Source organism: Meles meles, unplaced genomic scaffold (assembly GCF_922984935.1).
Source record: "Meles meles unplaced genomic scaffold, mMelMel3.1 paternal haplotype, whole genome shotgun sequence".
Classification (NCBI taxonomy): Eukaryota; Metazoa; Chordata; class Mammalia; order Carnivora; family Mustelidae; genus Meles; species Meles meles.
Genome location: NW_025721582.1, coordinates 1487097 through 1505813, shown reverse-complemented (window position 1 = coordinate 1505813; position 18717 = coordinate 1487097). Strand labels below are relative to the sequence as shown.

The 18717-nt window shown below is 39.3% G+C and overlaps 1 pseudogene; it reads left to right on the top strand.

Moving 5' to 3' along the window:
- LOC123936519 overlaps positions 1-9771 on the top strand; it is a 51853-nt pseudogene extending 42082 nt beyond the window's left edge.
- Positions 9772-18717: the final 8946 nt, after the last annotated feature.

The window sequence follows — 18717 nt, the reverse complement described above, 5'->3', positions numbered from 1 at the left end:
AACATCTTCTTTATCCACTCATCTGTTGATGGACATCTAGGTTCTTTTCATAGTTTGGCTATTATAGACATTGCTGCTATAAACATTCGGGTACACGTGCCCCTTCGGATCACTATGTTTGTATCTTTAGGGTAAATACCCAGTAGTGCAATTGCTGGGTCATAGGGTAGTTCTATTTTCAACATTTTGAGGAACCTCCATGCTGTTTTCCAGAGTGGTTGCACCAGCTGGCATTCCCACCAACAGTGGAGGAGGGTTCCCCTTTCTCCGCATCCTCGCCAGCATCTGTCATTTCTGACTTGTTATTTTTAGCCATTCTGACTGGTGTGAGGTGATATCTCATTGTGGTTTTGATTTGTATTTCCCTGATGCTGAGAGACGTAGAGCACTTTTTCATGTGTCTGTTGGCCATCTGGATGTCTTCTTTGCAGAAATGTGTGTTCATGTCCTCTGCCCATTTCTTGATTGGATTGTTTGTTCTTTGGGTGTTGAGTTTGCTAAGTTCCTTATAGATTTTGGATACTAGCCCTTTATCTGATATGTCATTTGCAAATATCTTCTCCCATTCTGTCAGTTGTCTTTTGGTTTTGTTAACTGTTTCCTTTGCTGTGCAAAAGCTTTTGATCTTGATGAAATCCCAATAGTTCATTTTTGCCCTTGCTTCCCTTGCCTTTGCCGTTGTTCCTAGGAAGATGTTGCTACGGCTGAGGTCGAAGAGGTTGCTGCCGGCATTCTCCTCAAGGATTTTGATGGATTCCTTTCTCACATTGAGGTCCTTCATCCATTTGGAGTCTATTTTCGTGTGTGGTGTAAGGCAGTGGTCCAATTTGATTTTTCTGCATTTGGCTGTCCAATTTTCCCAGCACCATTTATTGAAGAGGCTGTCTTTTTTCCATTCGACATTCTTTCCTGCTTTGTCGAAGATGAGTTGACCATAGAGTTGAGGGTCGATTTCTGGGCTCTCTAATCTGTTCCACTGATCTATGTGTCTGTTTTTGTGCCAGTACCATGCTGTCTTGATGATGACAGCTTTGTAATAGAGCTTGAAGTCTGGAATTGTGAGGCCACCAACTTTGGTTTTCTTGTTCAACATTCCTTTGGCTATTCGAGGTCTTTTCTGGTTCCATATAAATTTGAGGATTATTTGTTCCATTTCTTTGAAAAAAAAATGGATGGTATTTTGATAGGGATTGCATTAATGTGTAGATTGCTTTAGGTAGCATAGTCATTTTCACAACATTTATTCTTCCAATTCAGGAACATGGAACATTTTTCCATTTCTTTGTGTCTTCCTCAATTTCTTTCATGAGTACTTTATAGTTTTCTGCATATAGATTCTTAGCCTCTTTGGTTAGGTTTATTCCTAAGTATCTTATAGTTTTGGGTACAATTGTAAATGGGATTGACTCCTTAATTTCTCTTTCTTCAGTCTTGTTGTTGGTGTACAGAAATGCAACTGATTTCTGTGCATTGATTTTATATCCTGACACTTTACTGAATTCCTGTACAAGTTCTAGCAGTTTTGGAGTGGAGTCTTTTGGATTCTCCACATATAGTATCATATAATCTGCGAAGAGTGATAGTTTGACTTCTTCATTACCAATTTGGATGCCTTGAATTTCTTTTTGTTGTCTGATTGCTGAGGTAGGACTTCTAGTACTATGTTGAATAGCAGTGGTGATAATGGACATCCCTGCCGTGTTCCTGACCTTAGCGGAAAAGCTTTCAGTTTTTCTCCATTGAGAATGATATTTGCGGTGAGTTTTTCATAGATGGCTTTGATAATATTGAGGTATGTGCCCTCTATCCCCACACTTTGAAGAGTTTTGATCAGGAAGGGATGCTGTACTTTGTCAAATGCTTTTTCAGCATCTATTGAGAGTATCATATGGTTCTTGTTCTTTCTTTTATTAATGTGTTGTATCACATTGATTGATTTGTGGATGTTGAACCAACCCTGCAGCCCTGGAATAAATCCCACTTGATCGTGGTGAATAATCCTTTTAATATACTGTTGAATCCTATTGGCTAGTATTTTGGCGAGAATTTTTGCGTCTGTGTTCATCAAGGATATTGGTCTGTAGTTCTCTTTTTTGGTGGGATCCTTCTCTGGTTTTGGGATCAAGGTGATGCTGGCCTCATAAAATGAGTTTGGAAGTTTTCCTTCCATTTCTATTTTTTGGAACAGTTTCAGGAGAATAGGAATTAGTTCTTCTTGAAATGTTTGGTAGAATTCCCCTGGGAAGCCGTCTGGCCCTGGGCTTTTGTTTGTTTGGAGATTTTGGATGACTGTTTCAATCTCCTTACTGGTTATGGGCCTGTTCAGGTTTTCTATTTCTTCCTGGTTCAGTTGTGGTAGTTTATGTGTCTCTAGGAATGCATCCATTTCTTCCAGATTGTCAAATTTGCTGGCATAGAGTTGCTCAGAGTATATTCTTCTAATTGTCTGTATTTCTTTGGTGTTAGTTGTGATCTCTCCTCTTTCATTCATGATTTTATTTATTTGGGTCCTTTCTCTTTTCTTTTTGATGAGTCTAGCCAGGGGTTTATCAATCTTATTGATACTTTCAAAGAACCAGCTCCTAGATTCATTGATTATTTCTATTGTTTTTTTGGGGGGGGTTCTATTTCATTGATTTCTGCTCTGATCTTTATGATTTCTCTTCTCCTCCTGGGTTTAGAGTTTCTTTCTTGTTCTTTCTCCAGCTCCTTTACGTGTAGGGTTAGGTCGTGTACTTGAGACCTTTCTTGTTTCTTGAGAAAGGCTTGTACCACTATATATTTTCCTCTCAGGACTGCCTTTGCAGTGTCCCACAGATTTTGAACCATTGTGTTTTCATTATCATTTGTTTCCATGAATTTTTTCAATTCTTCTTTAATTTCCTGATTGACCCATTCATTCTTTAGAAGGACGCTGTTTAGTCTCCATGTATTTGGGTTCTTTCCAGCTTTCCTCTTGTGATTGAGTTCTAGCTTCAGAGCATTGTGGTCTGAAAATATGCAGGGAATGATCCTAATCTTTTGATACCGGTTGAGACCTGATATATGACCCAGGATGTGATCTATTCTGGAGAAGGTTCCATGTGCACTAGAGAAGAATGTGTATTCTGTTGCTTTGGGATGAAATGTTCTGAATATATCTGTGATGTCCATCTGGTCCAGTGTGTCATTTAAGGCCTTTATTTCCTTGTTGATCTTTTGCTTGGATGATCTGTCCATTTCAGTGAGGGGTGTGTTAAATTCCCCTACTATTATTGTATTATTATTGATGTGTTTCTTTGATTTTGTTATTAATTGGTTTATAGAGTTGGCTGCTCCCACGTTAGGGGCATAGATATTTAAAATTGTTAGATCTTCTTGTTGGACAGACCCTTTGAGTAGGATATAGTGTCCTTCCTCATCTCTTATTATAGTCTTTGGCTTAAAATCTAATTGATCTGATATAAGGATTGCCACCCCAGCTTTCTTCTGATGCCCATTAGCATAGTAAATTGTTTTCCACCCCCTCACTTTAAATATGGAGGTGTCTTCACGTCTATAATGAGTTTCTTGTAGGCAACATTCTGATGGGTTTTGTTTTTTTATCCATTCTGATACCCTGTGTCTTTTGATTGGTCCATTTAGCTCATTAACATTCAGGGTAACTATTGAGAGATATGAATTTAGTGCCATTATTAGTCTGTAAGGTGACTGTTACTGTTTATTGTCTCTGTATCTTTCTGATCTACTACTTTTAGGCTCTCTCTTTGCTTAGAGGACCCCTTTCAATATTTCCTGTAGAGCTGGTTTGGTGTTTCCAAATTCTTTCAGTTTTTGTTTGTCCTGGAAGCTTTTTATCTCTCCTTCTATTTTCAATGATAGCCTAGCTGGATAGAGTATTCTTGGCTTCATGTTTTTCTCGTTGAGTGCTCTGATTATATCATGCCAGCTCTTCCTGGCCTGCCAGGTCCCTGTGGATAAGTCTGCTGCCAATCTAATATTTTTACCATTGTATGTTACAGACTTCTTTTCTTGGGCTGCTTTCAGGATTTTCTCTTTGTCACTAAGACTTGTAAATTTTACTATTAGGTGACGGGGTGTGGACCTATTCTTGTTGACTTTGAGGGGGGTTCTCTGCATCTCCTGGATTTTGATGCTTGTTCTCTTTGCCATATTAGGGAAATTCTCTCCAATGATTCTCTCCAATGGACCTTCTGCTCCCCTCTCTGTTTCTTCTTCTTCTGGAATCCCAATTATTCTAATGTTGTTTCGTCTTATGGTGTCACTTATCTCTCGAAATCTCCCCACCTGATCCAGTAGCTGTTTGTCCCTCTTTTGTTTGGCTTCTTTATTCTCTGTCGTTTGGTCTTCTATATCACTAATTCTTTCTTCTGCCTCATTTATCCTGGCAGTGAGAGCCTCCATTTTTTATTGCAACTCATTAATAGCTTTTTTGATTTCAACTTGGTTAGATTTTAGTTCTTTAATTTCTCCAGAAAGGGCTTTAATATCTCCAGAGAGGGTTTCTCTAATATCTTCCATGCCTTTTTCGAGCCCGGCTAGAATGTTCAGAATCATCATTCTGAACTCTTGATCTGACATATTACCAATGTGTGTGTTGATTAGGTCCCTAGCCTTTGGTACTGTCTCTTGTTCTTTTGTTTGTGGTGATTTTTTCCGCCTTGTCATTTTGGCCAGATAAGAGGATATGAAGGAGCAAATACACTACTAAAAGGGTGGCAAAGACCCCAGAAAAATGCGCTGTAACCAAATCAGTAGAGACCCCTAATTGTCGGGGGGAGAAAGGGGATAAAAACAGGTTCTGAAAAAAAAAAAGAAAAAAATTTAAAAAATAAAACAAATACAGAAAAAATATAAAAAAGAATATATATATATATATATATATATATATATATATTTAGATAAACTAGTCAAAAAACAAAAGGGTAAAAGTTTTAAAAAATTTAGCAGAAGAAGAAAAAAGAAAAAAGAAAAAAAATTTGAAAAAAGAAAAAAAAATTGAAGTAGCCACAAGACTAAAGAATCATGGGGAGAAAGCCATGAGTTCCGTGCTTTGCTTTCTCCTCCTCTGGAATTGCTCTGCTGTCTTAGGAATTGAATCTACTTTCCTTGATAGATGAACTTCGTCCTGGCTGGATATTTTGTTGATCTTCTGGGGGAGGGGCTTGTTGTAGTGACTCTCAAGTGTCTTTGCCCGAGGCGGGATTGCACCGCCCTTACCGGCGGCTGGACTAAGTAATCGGCTCGGGTTCGCTTTTGGGAGCTTCTGTTCCCTGAACGCTTTCCGTAGAGTTCCGGTGGACGGGAATGAAAATGGCGGCCTCCTAGTCTCCGGCCTGGAGGAGCCGAGAGCCCGGGGCCCCACTCCTCAGTGCGCCCCCAGAGGACAGCACCCAATCACTCCCGTATCCCCAGCCTCTAGCCGCGCTCCGAGCTCACCCAGCCCGTGACCAGTTCAAGGTAACCCCGAGCTGAATGTTCAGTCCTCAGCTCTGTCTCTGCAGCCGGCTTCTCCGTTCTAATACCTGCGAGCTCTCCGACACTCTGACACCCCCGATCCTTCTGTGACCCTGCAGGACCTGGGGCCACGCTGACCCCGCGTGGGCTTCACCCCGGTTTAGCCTCTGGAGCAATGTCCCTCAGTGGAACAGACTTTTAAAAGTCCTGATTTTGTGCTCTGTTGCTCCGCCGCTTGCCAGGAGTCAGCCCCTCCCCCCGCGGTCTATCTTCCCGTCGTTTTAGATTCACTTCTCCGCCAGTCTTACCTTTCCGAAAGTGGTTTATTTTCTGTTTCTAGAGTTGCTGTGTTCTTCTCTTTGCTCTCCCATTGGATTTGTAGGTGTTTGCAATGTTTAGATAAGCTATCGAGCTGATCTCCTGCTACCTGCTGTAGTCTCAGCCTGCTACTTCTCCGCCATCTTGACTCCTCTCCTGTTTATTCTTTATTTTTGTTGGTAAGGAATTTAAAAATTTAACACTTAACACGTCCGTAGTTGGGAAGTTGTGAAGGTTTGATCTCTTGAAGAGAAAATGTAAAAGAGGTTATTACTGATTTTTTGCAGAATAGACAGATATATTTTATTTCCATTTTTTTTTCTTATTTACTTTGAGCCATTTTAAAATTCTACTGTAAATACACACACACACACACACACAATACTTTAGCCTAAATAGAGGGACTGTGAGCTCCTTCAGTGTAACCAACTTACCTTTTTTCTTTTGTCTTCAGCACTTAACACAGATATAGGTTTTGAGGTTTTGAGTAGCCAGATTTGGTATTATATAGGGAGTTGTATTATAGTCAGAGACAAACACAACATTATTCAGTTTTGCTCTATACATCTCAGTTTTGATGAAAAACTGGTTACTCTACACAAAAAAGTGGATTATGCTTGTAAAAGCAACTAAAGCTTATCTTGTAAATGAAAAAGATCTTGTAAATGTGAATTCTTCTTCCTGAATTTTAGAACAAATAGCAGGACATTTAAGTAGATAAAGCTGGAGAAGTGCATACTAGATAGTACTAAGATTTTCCATAAAGATCTGCTTAACCAGAATAAAAATAATAAATATATCATATATAAATATAAATATATATTAGTCTGGGACTACAGAAATTGAGAAATCTAAATTTTATATAGATACTAAAACTGGCTAACTGAAATAATTCATCTATGTCATAGAACTCAAATCATAACAGCCATCTCTTACCCAGATTTTGCATGATAATCACCATAGATATAGATATTAACTCTTTAAATTAACAATATATGTGCTTATTCATCTGTACCTTGTAATGCTGTAAGCACTTTCAGTATGTTTCATAATTTAATCCTGAACATACTTGAGATCTAACATTATTATCCTGTTTTTATGTAAAGTTAACAAAGGTACTGTGGGTACAGTATATTCTGGACCCATAGTCACAATCCTGTCCCAAATTGTGGGCTCCTAAATTGATGTCCCTAAGATATCTAAGAGGTTGGTCATTGGTGAGGACCCTGATTTGCTCCTGTGGATACATGGAACACTATGCACAACCACAGAGCATCACACCCTGGCTTGTACAGAAAGTGGGGGCTCACATTTTTGGTATGAATATTCCCTAAGTTATGTTTCAGTTACTTTCTAAATACTTCTCATACAGAATATATACCTAAGAATTTTTAAGATCCAATTGGATCTTTAAACCTGAAAAGTTGATTCAATTTGATTTCCATAATAAAAAATTCTATAAGTAGGAGATTTTATTTTTTCCATAATTCACTTTTTGTGTTTTTCTATGGCAGTTATTCCAAAAATTTCCATACGAATTGATAAACAACTAACCATCATCAGGAAATCTCATGATCTTGAACTGTGGCAACTTTACTGTAAGTTACCAATATTAACTTCACAGACAATGTTATAGTAATTTCAGGTATACAACATTGTGATTTAACAAATTATATGTTATGCTATGTTTACAAGTGTAGGTTACAGCTGTCACCATACAGACTATTATGATATCATTGACTATATTCCTTAATGCTGTGTTTTTTATTCCCGTGACTTATTCATTCCATAACTGGAAGATTGTATGTTCCATTCCCTGTTGACAATCGTGTCCATTACCCCACACTTCTCCCCTCTGGTAACCATCAGTTTCTTCTCTATATTTCTAGGACTCATACTGTTTTTTCTTTATTGATTTATATTTTTAGATTCCACATATGAGTGAAATTATGTAATATTTGTCTTTCTCAGTTTGACTTATTTCACTTATAATACACTTGTGGGTCCAACTGTGTTGTAAAAGGGGGAAGAATCTCAATCCACTATGATAATGGTATAATATAATATATATATATATATATATATATATATATAATATAATATATAATGGTATAATGCATACAATATATATATATAATATATAATAATATTTACACACCATTCCTTCCTTATCCACTGAGGTTGTTTCCATATCTTGTCTATTGTAAAAAACATTGCAATAAACATATGGGTGTATATAAAAATATATAATAAAAATACACAACGAAATATTATTCAGGCCATAAAAATGAAATCTTGCCATTTGCAATGACATGGATGGAGCTAGAGAGTATTATGTTAAGTGAAATAAATCAGAGAAAGAGAAATATCATGTGATTTCACTCATATGTGGAATTTAAGGAACGAAGCAAATGAGTAAAGGGGGAAAAAAGAAGAGAGAGAGAGACAAACCAAGAAACAGACTCTTAACTATAGGGAACAAACTGGTGGTTATGAGAATGCAGGTGGCTGATGGGATGGGTTAAACAGGTTATAGGGACTAAGAGTGCATATGTGATGAGTACCAGGTGTTATACGAAAATGTTGAATCACTGTATTCTACACTTGAAATTAATATTACACCATATGTTAAATAATTTGAATTTAAATACAACTTAAAAAAATGAATATCATCTGGAGATTTGAAAAAAAAATAAAGTAAGGGTGCATATACTCTTTTGCTTTCCTTGGGGGAAAATGTATACCCAGAGGTGGAATGACTAAGTATTGATATCTTTGAACCATAGTTGTGAATTCTTAGATTTCTAATAAATTTGGTCAATTATAGGTAATTTATAATCCAAAAATTTACAGGTCCTTGGAACTTTCCCTTATTGGCACCCAGGTTGCTGTGTGTAAACATGCACAAGTGCACACGTGCATATGTGCATACACACACACACACACACACACACACACACACACACACACAGTTATTTTGGGTGGTCATATCCCATGAGTGATCTGTCAACTCCAAGTTCTCCTAGGTGATCCAACGGAGAATACAACATGGGTGGCCAACCACACTGGACGATCAGATTTTGACCTAGTGGGACTCTTCATTCAATCCAAGTACCCAGATCTCCTTTGTTTGGTGATTTTTTTAGTTTTCCTGATGGCCTTGTCTGGAAACACCATCCTGATCCTTCTGATACACTGTGATGTTCACCTTCACAACCCCATGTACTTTTTTATCACCCAGTTGTCTCTCATGGATGTGATGTACATTTCTGTCACTGTGCTCAAGATGCTCATGGACCAGGTCACAGGAGTGAATAAGATCTCAGCCCCTGAATGTGGGTTGCAGATATTTCTCTATCTGACACTAGGAGGTTCAGAATTTTTCCTTCTAGCTGCCATGGCCTATGACTGCTATGTGGCCATCTGCCATCCACTCCATTATCCTATCCTCATGAACCATAGGGTGTGTCTCCTCTTGGTGTCTTCTTCCTGGTTTCTAGGATCTGTGGATGGATTTATACTCACACCCATCACCATGAACTTCCCCTTCTGCAGATCCAGGGAGACCACCATTTCTTCTGCGAGGTTCCTGCTGTAATGAAGCTTTCCTGCTCAGACACTTCCCTCTATGAGACCCTCATGTACCTGTGTTGTGTCCTCATGATCTTAATCCCTGTGACAGTCATTTCAAGCACCTATTTTTTCATCCTCCTTACCATTCACAGGATGAACTCAGCAGAGGGACAGAAGAAGGCCTTTGCAACTTGTTGTTCCCACATGATGGTGGTCATCCTCTTCTAGGGTGCTGCTATCTATACCTACATGCTACCTACCTCTTATCACACCCCTGAGAAGGACATGATTGTATCTGTCTTTTACACTACACTCACTCCTGTTCTAAATCCTTTAATTTATAGTCTTGGGAATAAGGATGTAACAAGGGCCCTAAAAATATTGTTGAATGTGGGATCTGTCCTACAGGAAGCTATGAAGTAGGGGATATTTGTACTAATGTGTTTTTCCCCCTTCACTCTACAAATTAAAACTTTAGGACCTTATGGCAATATTTTTCTTCAGATTCTTATAACATAATTTGTCATCATCTCTTTGTCGCTTTTGAAAGCATTATGTCCCTGTACTGGAAAGTTATTCCTTTTTACACTTCTGCATTCAAAGTAATTGTACAATTGCATTGTATCCGTGTTGTATTTTTCTCAATATTCATATTCTTAAGAAGTAAGTGATAAAATATTTAGAAACAAAGATCATAAGGTGTACAACTGATGAAAGAGAGATGGCGAGAGAGGTGATAAACCAAGTGGGGTATAAACTTATAGGAGAATCTAGGCAAAATGTTATATGAGTGTTAATTGTACTATTATTATTCATACTAACCTTCCATAAATTTGAACTTACTTAAGAATAAAACATAAAGGATCAGAATTTTGACTATTTTAAAATTTGTCCTTGCAGCATGGTGGCAGTGTGACAAAATTTGGAAATCATGCACAAGTTAACATGGCTGATCAATACTGCCACAACTCAGTTATTGGTCTGGTTTTTTTTAAAAACCAATTATTGTGTTATGTTAGTAACCATAAAATTCATCATTAGTTCTTGATGCAGTATTCCAAGATTCATTGTTTATGGCCTGTGTTTAACTAGGGCAATATTGTTCTTAGGTTCTAAACCTGAAGATATCTTGTGGCCATTACTTCTAAAATAATCATTAGTACATTGTGGTAGAAGGTATTATTGGGAAAATATTAACCTTAACAAGGAGGTCTTAGGGAAGCTTTCCAGCATAAAGTGGTAGTAGAGCTGATATTTGAAGTATGTAGCTTAGGCTCCATAGCTCAGTGGTTAGAGCACTGGTCTTGTAAAGTATTTAGCTTAATACACAAACAAGAAGAGGAAGATCATCAAATATTCAGTCCTTAATTTATTCAAAAAAAATCTTATCCTACAATAAAAAATAACAAATAGGAGAGTCAAGATGGAAGGGAAGTAGGAGGAGGTGCCACTTCAACCTGTACCCTAAAGTGAGCTGATCACCTACCAAAGAACTCTGATCACCCATGAAATCAGCCTGAGGTCAGAATTATACACATCTGGATCTCTACAGGAGCAGAAGATGCCAGTGGGCAGGTAAAGCAGAGTGGGAACATCGGACTGATATTAGAAGATAAACAAAAGGGGGAGGGAGCCACCGGAGGCAACCGATTGGAAAGTAATACCCCAATATGGGAGTGCCCTGCATCTGGGGACCAGCTAGCTTGGAGTCTGGTTGAAAGCACTCAAAAAAAAAAAAAAAAAAAAAGAGCAAACCATCGAGGGGAAATTGTGGGAATTGGGGCGGTTAGGGACAGGGGCTTAGTCCCAGGACCCAGGACAGCCTCCCCTGGCTCTGAGCCAGAGAGTGTGCGGCGGAGAAACCAGGTCTTTGTCCCTGAGCTGCCAGTGCGCCTGAGCCGCCAGCGCCACCGAGATTGCATGGGGTGCTCCTGTGAGGGGCTGGGGGCCTCATCAGACGGCATCACTGATACACATGCGTCTCACACACACCCCTGGGAGAGGTGCTCACAGGCGCTAGCCGGGAGCTCTGGCACCAGGAAAAACCAGGTATTCCCAGCCCAGGCCAGCGAGAAAATCTCAGTGTGCAATCGCTGCTTGGAACCTCTCTGGCGATCTGGAGCTGACCAGACAGCCACCACTGCCATGGTTTTGGGTACAAGGAGGAGATCCCCTGGGACCGTGACTCAGAATCGACTCTGCCAGCAGCTCTGCAGAGGATTCTGAGGCTTCTCTCTGAGAGTGAGGTCTGGGTGAAGTTTGCTCTCCTCTAAACCTCCAAAAACCATCAAAACCTGTGAAGGCGAGAGAAAACAGATGAACAAACATAAAAACCTCCAGAGAACAGAAGCCTGAAAAAAAAATGGTTTCCTAAGAGCCTGCCCCCTTGAGGGGGTCGGGAGGACTTAACTCAGGGAACATCATTGACTGAAAACCCAAGTGGCAAGCCCCTCCCCAAGAAAAACATCCAGGAAGGAAGGAAAAAAAAAAGAAGAAGATGACAAGAGAACAACCACCACTACTTCATAAATACAACTTTTAGTTTTAACTCTTTACCACTCTTCTGGTTCTTTTTTTTATACATATAGATAATTTTTTAACCTACTTACCATGACAGTGAGATGTCCAGTACATCAAATTCCTTAATAACCTTCTAACCTGAACTTTTTGATACATACAACCGTGTTTTACTTTTGCTTTTCTATTTTTTTAATTTTGTAAAAAAATTTAATTTAGTTTACGCTAGTTTATTCTTTTTACATTTTTATTTTCTAATACATATAGCGTTAAACTTCAAGGTAATCCCCTTTCCCCAATCAATGCTACCCCTATAGGCAAACCAATTTTTAATCCCCCTGTACCTAGGAAAGTTGAGTTCCTTAACAAAGACATCAAGATACATGCAGGAAGAATCAAAATAAGCTTCCTCGCCCACACTGAGAATTTATAACCACTTTCCAAACTTTTCCTACTGCCAGTGTTTCTGTGTATTTGTGTTTGTCCTGATAGTTTATAAGTCTTACACATATACTTGCGGTTCTTTTTGACTTGCGGTTCTTTTTTGATTAATGAAATATATATATATTTCTCTTGTCATATATTTTTATCAGTCTTTTTGTTGGTCTGTTTTTGATTGTATGCTTCATAAATCTTAACTTGGAGCCCATTTGGGCTGAGCCTTCTCTTTTATCTTCCCTTTTCTCTTCTCTCTCTCTCTCTCTCTTTTCTTTTTTTTTCTCTATTTCCTTTTTTTTTCTTTTTTCTCTCATTTGGGTGGGGAATCCAGATTGCACAGAAGCATTCCAGGGTGCACCTTGACTGCACCACAATCGACACATCCAGCTGAATCTGTTCAGTCATCTCTTACCAAAATGACTAGGAGGAGGAATACCCAACAGAAGAAAAATTCAGAGAATGGGCCTTCTGCAACAGAGCTAATGGCTCTGAAAAGGAATTCAGGTTAACAATTATCCAGGCAATAGCTAGGTTGGAGAAAGTCACAGATGACCAAAAGTTATTGATTAGGGCAGAACTGAAAGCCACCAGGGATGATGTTCAATGCTCTCAATGAGTTCCAATCTAATCTAAATTCTATAAAAGCTAGGGTAACTGAGACAGAAGGTGGAATTAGTGATCTGGAGGACAAACAGAGAGAAAGAAAGGATCAGGAGGAAGCATGGAGCAAACAGCTCAGAAGCCACGAAAACAGAATCAGGGAATTAAAGGATGCCATGAAACGTCCCAACGTCAGAATTATTGGAATACCTGAAGGGGAGAAAATGGAAAGAAGTCTAGAAGATATAGTGGAAGAAGTTGTCTATGAAAATTTTCCCAATATCACAAATGGAAACAGCATTCATGTACTAGAAGCAGAACGGTTTCCCCCCAAGATTTTAGATTCTTGAAAGTCCTCGTGACACCTGATAGTTAAAATGAAGAATTACAATTCTAGACAGATCCAATTAAAAGCAGCTAGGACAAAGAAACTCCTTACCTACAGAGGAAAGAGCATTAAAATAATTTCAGACCTGTCCACAGAGACCTGGCAAGCCAGGAAGGACTGGCAAAATATATTCAGAGTACTAAATGAGAAGAAATTGCAACCAAGAATACTTTATCCAGCAAGACTGACATTCAGAATGGATGGAGAGATAAAGACTTTCCAAGACTGGCAATGCTTAAAAGACCATGCAACCACCAAGCCGACACTGCAGGAAATATTAAGGGGAGTCCTATAAAAGAGAAAAAATCCTAAGAATATCATTGAACAGAAATAGAGAGACAATCTACAGACAGAAAGACTTCAAAGGTAACACGATGTAAATAAAAACGTATCTATCAATAATCACTCTCAATGTAAATGGCATAAGTGCACCCATAAAATGACACAGGGTTGCAGATTGGGTAAAATGACAGGAGCCATCCATATGCTGTCTTAAAGAGACCCATTTTGAACCTAAGGATACACCCAGACTGAAAGTGAAGGGATGGAGAAGCATCTTTCATGCAAATGGACCTCAAAAGAAGGCCAGAGTAGCGATTCTCATATCAGATAAATTAGATTTTAAACTAAAGACTGTAGTCAGAGATACAGAAGGACACTACATAATTCTTAAAGGAACTATCCATCAAGACGATCTAACAATTGTGAATATCTATGCCCCGAATATGGGAGCACCCAATAACTTTAGAAAATTATTAATCAAGATAAAGCGTCATATTGATATGAATACAATAATAGTAGGAGATCTTAATACGCCTCTCTCAGAAATAGACAGATCATCGAAGCAGAAAATTAATAAAGAAATAAGAACATTGAATGAAACATTGGACCAGATGGACCTCATAGACATATACAGAACATTCCACCCTAAAAGAACAGAAAACTCATTCTTCTAAATTGCACATGGATCCTTCTCCAGAAGAGACGATATATTGGTTCACAAATAATTCATATAATTTTATTAATTTGGGCTTTCTCTCTTTTCTTTTGGATTAGTGTGGCCAATGGTTTATCGATCTTATTGATTCTTTCAAAAAACCAGCTTCTAGTTTCATTGATACGTTCTAATGTATCTCTCATTTCTACCTCATTGATCTCTGCTCTAATCTTGATTATTTCCCTTCTTGCTTGTGGAGTTGGTTTGATTTGTTGTTGATTCTCCAGTTCTTTAAGGTGTAGAGACAGCTGGTGTATTCTGGATTTTTCCATTTTTTTGAGGGAGGCTTGGATGGCTATGTATTTCCCCCTTAGAACCGCCTTTGCTGTATCCCATAGGTTTTGGACCGAAGTGTCTTCATTCTCATTGGTTTCCATGAATTGTTTAAGTTCATCTTTGAACTCCTGGTTGATCCAAGCATTCTTAAGCAAGGTGGTCTTTAGCTTCCAGGTGTTTGAGTTCATTCTGAACTTTTCCTTGTGATGAGCTCCAGTTTCAAAGAATTGTGAGCTGAGAATATGCAGGGAATAATGTCAGTCTTTTGATATTGGTTGAGCCCTGATTTGTGACACAGTATGTGGTCTATTCTGGAGAAGGTTCAATGTGCACTTGAGAAGAATGAGTATTTTGTTGTTTTAGGGTGGAATGTTCTGTATATGTCTATGAGGTCCACTGGTCCAATGTTTCAATCAATGCTCTTATTTCTTTATTAATTTTCTCCTTCAATTATCAGGGGTAAGATCTCCTACTATTATTGTATTCATATCAATATGACTCTTTATATTGATTAATAGTTTTCTTATGTAATTGGCTGCTCCCATATTGGGGGCATAGATATTTACAATTGTTAGATCATCTTGGTGGATACTCCCTTTAAGAATTATGTCGTGTCCTTATGTATCTCTGACTACAGTCTTTAGTTTAAAATCTAATTTATCTGATATGAGAATCGCTACCCCGGCCTTCTTTTGAATCCCATTGGCATGAAAGATGCTTCTCCGTCCCTTCACTTTCAGTCTGGGTGTATCCTTAGGTTCAAAATGGGTCTCTTGTAGACAACATATGGATGGGTCCTGTCGTTTTATCCAATCTGCAACCCTGTGTCATTTTATGGGTGCACTTATGCCATTCACATTGAGAGTGATTATTGATAGATCCGTTTTTATTGACATCGTGTTACCTTTGAAGGCTTTCTGTCTGTAGATTGTTTCTATACTTCTGTTCATTGATATTCTTAGGATTTTTCTCTTTTATAGGACCCCCCTTAATATTTCCTGCAGTGTCCGCTTGGTGGTTGCATAGTCTTTTAAGCCTTGCTAGTCTTGGAAACTCTTTATCTCTCCATCCATTTTGAATGTCAGTCTTGCTGGATAAAGTATTCTTGGCTGCATGTTCTTCTCATGTAGTACTCTGAATATTTTTTGCTAGCCCTTCCTGGCTTGCCAGGTCCATTATTCGAATGGGCTTTCTTCTGAATGTAAGGAGGTTCTTTGTCCTAGCTGCTTTTAAGAGGGTCTGTCTTGAAACATAATTCCTCATTTTAACTATAAGGTGTCACGACGTCTTTCAAGAATCTAAAATCTTGGGGGGAAACCGCTGTGCCTCTAGTATATGAACGGTGTTTCCATTCATGAGATAGGGAAATTTTCATAGACAACATGTTCCACTATATCTTCTAGATTTCTTTCTTTCTCCTCCCCTTCAGGAATTTGAATAATTCTGACATTGGAACGTTTCATGGCATCATTTATTTCCCTGATTCTGTTTTTGTACCTTCTGAGCTGTTTGTTCCAGGCTTCCTCCTGATCCTTTCTCTCTGTTTGTCCTCCAGATCACTAATTCTATATTCTGTCTCAGTTACCCTAGCTCCTAGAGAATTTAGATTAGATTGGAACTCATTAAGAGCATTTTGAACATCATCCCTGGTCGCTTTCAGTTCTGCCCTAACATTGTGAACATCATCCCTGGTGGCTTTCAGTTCTGCCCTAATCAATTCCGTTTGGTCATCCATGGCTTTCTCCAACCTAGCTATTGCCTGGATTAGTGTTAGTCTGAATTCCATTTCTGATATATTGTCTATGTTGATAGCCAATAGCTCTGTTGCAGAAGGTCCATCCTCTGTATTTTTCTTCTGTTGGGTACTCCTCCTCCTAGTCATTTTGGTAAGAGATGACTGAACGGATGAAGCTGGATTTATTGATTGTGGTGCAGTCAAGATGTACCCTGGAATGCTTCTGCGTAATCAGGGTTCCCCACCCAAATGAGAGAAAAAGAAAAGAAAAAGAAATAGAGAAGACAGAAAAAATAAGGAAAAGAAAAAATGAAAAAAGAGAGAGAGAGATAGAGAGAGACAGGAAAAATAGGGAAGATAAAAGAGAAGGCTCAGCCCAAATGGGCCCCAAGTTAAGATTTATGAAGTATACAAACAAAAACAGACAAACAAAAAGACCGATAAAAATATATGACAAGAGAAAAAAAATATATATATAAGCAAAAAAAAGGGAAGAACCTCATCAGAAAGAACCCCAAGTGTAAGATTTATATACTATCAGGACAAACACAAATTCACAGAAACACTGACAGAATGAAAAATTGGGAGAGTGGTTATAAATTCTCAGTGTGGGCGAGGAAGGTTATTTTGATTTTTTCCTGGATGTATTTTGATGTTTTTGTTAAGGGACTCAATTTTCCTAAGTTACAGGGGGATTAAAAACTGGTTTGCCTATAGGGGTAGCGTTGATTGGGGAAAGGGGATTACCTTGAAGTTTAACTCTATATGTATATTAGAAAATAAAAATTAAAAAAGGAATAAACTAGACTAAACTAATTTAAAATTAGAAAAAATAGACAGGCAAAAGAAAAACATGGGTTATGTATCAAAAATTTCAGGTTAGAAGGTTATTAACTAATTTGAAGTACTGGACATCTCAGTGTGATGGTAAATAGGTTAAAAAATTATCTGTATGTATTAAAAAATAGAACCGGAATGTTGGTAAAGAGTTAAAAATAAAAGTTGTATTTATGAAGTAGTGGTGGTTGTTCTCTTGTAGTCTTCTCTTTTTTTTTTTCTTCCTTCCTGGTTGGTTTTCTGGGGGAGAGGCCTGCCACGTGGGTTTTCAGACAATGATGGTCCCTGAGTTAGGTCCTCCCGCTCCCCTCAAGGGGGTGGGCTCTGAGGAAACCGGTTTTTCAGGCTTTTGTTCTCTGGGGTTTTTTATGTTCTTTCATCTGTTTTCTCTTGCCATGACAGCTTTTGATGGTTTTTGGAGGTTTAGAGGAGAGCAAATTGCACTCCAACCTCCCTGTCAGAGAGAAGCCTCAGAATGCTCTGCAGAGCTGCTGGCAGAGTTGGTTCTGAGTCACTGGTCCCTGGGGATGCAGGAGCTCCTCATTGTACCCAATACCAGGGCAGCGACAGCTGTCTGGTCAGCTCCAGACAGCCAGAGAGGTTCCAAGCAGAGATCATACACTGAGATTTTCCCACTGTCCTGGGCCAGGAATGTCTGGTTTTTCTGGATGCCAGAGTTCCAGGATAGCACCTATGATCACCTCTCCCAGGTGAGGGTGTGGTACATGCCCGTTTCAGGATTGCCCTCTGGCCAGGCTCCCAGGCCCTCACGGGAGCCTGACCACACTTGTTCTTGGGCGCGCTGGCTGCTCAGGCTTATTGGTGGCTCAGGGACCGAGACCTGATTTCTCCACTGCACTCTCTCTGGCTCAGCGCCAGGGGAGGCTGTCCTGGGTCTGGGGACTTAGGTCCCTGTCCCTAACTGCCCCAATTCCCACTATTTCCCCCGCGATCATTTGTTCTTTTTTTTTTTTTTTTTTTTGAGTGCTTTCAGCCAGACTCCAAGTTAATGCTGGTCCCCAGACACAGGGCACTCTCGTATTGGGGTATTACTTTCCAATCGGTCACCTCTGGTGGCTCCCTCCCCCTTTTGTTTATCTTCTGATATCAGTCCGATGTTCCCACTCTGCTTTACCTGCCACTGGCGTCTTCTGCTCCTGTAGAGATCCAGACGTGTATAATTCTGATCTCAGGCTGATTTCATGGGTGGTTGGAGTTCTTTGGTAAGTAATCAGCTCACTTTAGGGTACAGGGTGAAATGGTGCCTCCTCCTACTTCCCCGCCATCCTGACTCACCCTTCTCTGTCTGTTTTTGTGCCAGTGCCACGTGTACGGTTTTACAGGCAAGATAAACATGACAACAGGCAAGGTAGGCACAAGGCAAGATTTATAAAAGGCGACCTCGGGCGAGGTTCCATGACTCAGGAGAGGAGAGTGGGGGTAGTCCCGTGCGGACGGGGCCGAGTGGGTCTTTTATCTGGGTTAAGACAGGGAATAGGTTCACAGCCATATAAGGTATGGTATTCAGGGATTGGAGGGTTGGGGGAGTCCTGATATTCCGGTTTCTTGCATAGATATCAG